The 4,687-nt window shown below is 41.3% G+C and overlaps 1 pseudogene; it reads right to left on the reverse strand.

The window, feature by feature from the left end:
- Positions 1–3,834: 3,834 nt before the first annotated feature.
- LOC101585739 lies at positions 3,835–4,155 on the reverse strand (annotated as a pseudogene).
- Between the last annotated feature and the right edge of the window lie 532 nt (positions 4,156–4,687).

Here is a 4,687-nt window from a genome sequence, read left to right on the forward strand (position 1 = left end):
TAAACATATTACTGAGAATTTTGTGGTAACCATCATAAAAACTGAATCCAGAGCTGGTCCAGTTGGTTGTAACAGAGTGAGTGGGAGGGAGGAGGAAGGCAAGGGGAGCTTCGTGGTGTTCCTTGCGATCTGAGGGAACATGTGCATGTAATACGTGTAGGTATTATTTTAAAGAAGGAAATAACGACATTGCCAAGTATTTACATTAGTTAATGAAACAGACCATCTTTTATTTTGTTTGCAAGAACAGAATGAAAAGGGCTGACCAAATAGTTTAGCAGATTAAAGCACCTGCTCAGGGGCCTGGGTTCAATCCCCTGGCCTGCCACGCCGGCCCTGCCTCCTGGAGCGCGCTGAGAGGGCAACTGAGACTGGGCCTGGGGGCGCGCCCCTGTAATCCCTGCTCTTGCGAGGCTGTAAACAGAAGAATCACTACGAGTCCAAGATCTAGTAGTGAGACTCTGTAGACCCTTCCCTAAAATATCGAGAAAAAAAAAAAAAGAGTGAAAATTGAATTGGTCCAAAATTTCTAAAGGGCAATTCCGAAGATAATACCAATCACCCAGGAGGTGCCCCTGCGTCTCACGTGAGCACCACGAACACGCACCAGCACGCACGCTCTCAGCCTGCCAGCTTTCGTTCCGCCCCGTGTGTCACATATTGATCCATCAGCTACCCATGTTCTCATAGTTCTTCCATGCCCATTTTTTATTCTTTATCATGATCCTTACATGGAAAATTGCCTCTGGGGCTTTCTTCTTCCCCACATGACTCATTCTGGTTTACTCTTGTGGAAGCAGCTCAGGATGGGAGCTGGGACTTTTCTTCCTGCCAAAGTCTGAGGCAAACCACAGAATTCCAAAGGCCCTGAGTACAGCCCAGCCTCTTGGAAAAGTGCCTTTGAAACTGTTTGTCCTCGCCTTTTGGTTACTTAGAAGAGGCTCTGCCTGTGTTCCAACTGTCGTCAGCCCATTAGAGCAATGGCTCCCTTAGCCTGACCCTCTCCTCCCTGTGTCATGGCTAATGTTATGGGAACGAGAATATTGCATTTGGACAGCGATAGTCTATAACCTGCCTTGAGGGAGGAAGCCAGGTTCTTCCCATAGTTTGGCAAAGAGACTCCTGGGAAATGTCTATGGCTAAATTACAATTTTTGGAGACTGGAACAGTTCACACATAATTACTCAACCACAGCCATGTGATCTCCATTTTAGATGAGAAAGCCAATGCCCAATACTGTCAATTGCCACCAATCTTTCAGCAAGAAAATAGTAAGGTAGGGATTAAGACCTTGGTTTTTAGACTTCTCCATCTTCTGTGTTTCATATTTCTCCGTGACCAGTTTGTTTAGGACTTCTTTCCTCCATGCAGTACTTGTGGGAATTAGATGATGCTATGGTTTGTGTGTAGATGCAGTTTTAGGAGGGGCTTTTTTGAAGGTAAATGAATCTAGAGTGTGTGATTGATACATAGAGCCATGCGGGGATTAAGGTTGTGGGTGCCTGTCTTAGGGCAAGTAGCCTGCATAGAATAAGGGACAGAAGGATCTCTCTCTCTCTCTCTCTCTCTCTCTCTCTCTCTCTCTCTCTTTCTCTCTCTCTCATTGCTTTTGCTGTCTTCTATGGCCGTGGACTGTTACAACATGCCACCCTGCCTTGGAGCCAGATGATTATGAACTGAAACCTATATGAACTGTATGAACTGTGAGCCCAATAAACATTTTCTCTCTTTAACTTTGAATGTTGGATATTTTGTTTCAGCAATGAGTAAAAAATAATGAAGAAAAATGAGCTGCTCTTTCCTCTGCTTCGGAGGGTCACAGAAATTCACACTTTGGATGCTGGTGCTGAGCATCTCACTTGGCGCTTTCTTGGGCTTTGGACTGAAATCCAAGTTCATCATGTAACAGCTCTGTGCCTTGGGTCACATTCACATGGCGTCTTTAACATGGAGACAATATCTCCACTGCTACCTTATCAGGACTGTTGTGAGGCTTACCTGAGACTACACACATCAAGGACTAAGCTGGAGCTCCAAGTGCCGGTGGTGACAGCCGGTACGCAGCGATGCTCACAGTGGACACATTAAATATCCTATTCAAATTTTCTCCTCAGATGGCTTGGTTATAACTACTAGTCTTCTCAGATGTTAATTCATTCTCAAAATGTTAATTTAAAAAGTAGCTGGCCAAAGCTGTCATCTCAGTTGCTGGAAAGGCCGAAGCAGCAGGATCTTGGAGTTCAAGGTCAATCTGGGCAACATAGTAAGACTGACTCAAAGAAAATGTAACTAAAAAAGTAGATCAAAAATTTAAATGGAAGATCAGAAATTATGAAATCACCAGACGGAAACATAGATGAACTATTTTAGAATGTTAGAATGGACAAAAGAAAAAATTGAGGAAGATTCCAAATGCACAGAAAATGCAAGAGAAACTAAACCAAAGCAAATGAGGTTATATTGAAAAGCTCCTACAGAGGAAAGGAAACTCTCATCGGAATAAAAAAAAATAGACTACAGAATGGAAGAAAATATTTTCAAGCTGCATAAGGAGCTGCAAAAGCTTACTACAAAAAGAATCTGATAAAAATAGGCAATAGAAGATATGCAAATGGGGATGTAAATAACACAGCTATCGTTTCACCCCGGTAAGAATGGTTATTATCAAAGACTAAAATTAACAAGTACTGGTGAAGACATGGAGAAAAACGTATGCTTACCCAGTGTGAAGGTGATGTAAGATAGTGCAGGTTGGAAAACAGCATGAAGTTTCCTCAAAAAACTAAAAACAGGACTTTCACATAATCTAGCAAGGCCACTATTAATTATATATGCAAAAGAAATGAAGTCAATATTTTGAAGAGACATCTCCATTCCCATGTTTATTACAGTACTATTCACAATAGTTATCAATGAAAACAACCAAAATGTTCATTAGTTGATGAACGGATAAAGAAAAAATTGGTAATTACATAGCATGGAATATTGTCCAGCCATAGAAAGATGAAATCCTGTCATTTAAAACAACATGGATGGAACTGAAGAATATAATGCAAAATGAAATAAATCAGGCACAGAAGGTCAAATACCATATCATCTCACTCATTTGTGGAATCTTTAAAAAAATGATCTCATGAAAATTGAAAGAACAGTTACCAGGGGTGAAAGACAGGAGAAGGGAGGAAGAGGATAAGCTTAATCAAGGATTCTAGATTACAGTTATGAGCAAGAAATTCTGATGTGCTATGACATAGTACAGTGACTGTAGATAACAGTAATGCACTACGTAGTTCGAAAAATCAGAAGAGGCTGAAAGTGACGGAACACACCTGTAATTCTGACACTGTGCAAGGCTGAGGCAAATTGGAGCCCTGCGGGGCAACTTAGCCACTTAGCAAGACCTTGTCTCAGAGGAAAAAATAAAGAAGCTCCTGGATTCAAATGCTAGTAGAACACACACACACACACACACACACACACACACTATAAGAAATAATTTTGAAAGTTTGAAGAGATAGATATAGTCAATCCATGTGTCAAAGCATGACATTACTTCATTGCAAGGTTTGTTTTTATGTTGCAGTAAAAACAAATGCAATACAAGAAAAGTTTTAAAATAATTAACAGTTACACTAGTCAGAAAAAACATGTAATTCCTGTTCTAAGCATTATTTAAAATTTTAACTTACCTCAATAATGGCAAAAGAAAAGCAGTACTTAGAAAGGAGCGAGTTGCCGATCATGCTATTTTGTACTGGTAGTAGTTTGGAGCTTTGGAGTCTCTCTCTCTTTTTTTAAATACAAGAGCACGAATGAATTTTATTTTCCACTAGTTTAAATTCTTGAGGGGTGCAGCATCACATGGATTCGGTGTCCGATGGCCTTAGCAGGAAGGTTGCTTCGGAACTTGGCACGAATCATGCCGCTGTTTCCATGGGCCTGAGTTACTTTTCCCCAGATCACTCTGGTTTTGTTTGGTTTACCACCTGGAGTCACTGTGCTGTTTTTCGCTTTGTATACATAAGCACATCTCTTGCCCAGGTAGAATTCAATTTCATCCTGGGTATAAACACCTTCAGTTTTAAGAAGAGCTGTGAGTTCCCTCTGGTTCTGGAGACCCTGTTCACAGCCAGCAAAAATGGCCTTGCACCACATCAGCCAGACATACTTGCCTTTTAGCAGTCCTGTTCCCAACAGGCCTCCCCAGATGCCAAAATGGTGGAAAAAGAAACTGGAGTCTCTTGCCTAAAGGAATTGTAGGTGCCAGAAAGGGCCATTCAATTTGTGTAACCATAGGACAGTCTTCTGTGATCCATGAAAGGAGGAATGGGAGCTGCACAGGGTCATTTTCAATTAACGAGGCAGCAATTTGTTAAGTGTGGGCCATATGAGTAGCACTTGTTCTTGTAAATTTGCACTTACCAGAGTCATAGGCAAACAAATTCAGGTGATTGACAACACCTTGGAGAAAATGAAAGCAAAACAAAATGAAACAAAACCTGTGGGCTTCAGTGCTTTTCATAGTAGGGCCCAGAGGAGATGGAGAGGAGAACAGGCACCTTGTGTGCAACAGAAAGACTGACAGTGACTCTAGCCATCAAGAAAACTAAATCATTGCCGGTGAATTCAGGTAAGTGATGAAGACAGCAAAGACAAGGAAAGGAGAAAAATGAGGGCACAAAGTATG

The sequence above is a fragment of the Octodon degus genome, unplaced genomic scaffold (assembly GCF_000260255.1).
Source record: "Octodon degus isolate 3935 unplaced genomic scaffold, OctDeg1.0 scaffold00074, whole genome shotgun sequence".
Classification (NCBI taxonomy): Eukaryota; Metazoa; Chordata; class Mammalia; order Rodentia; family Octodontidae; genus Octodon; species Octodon degus.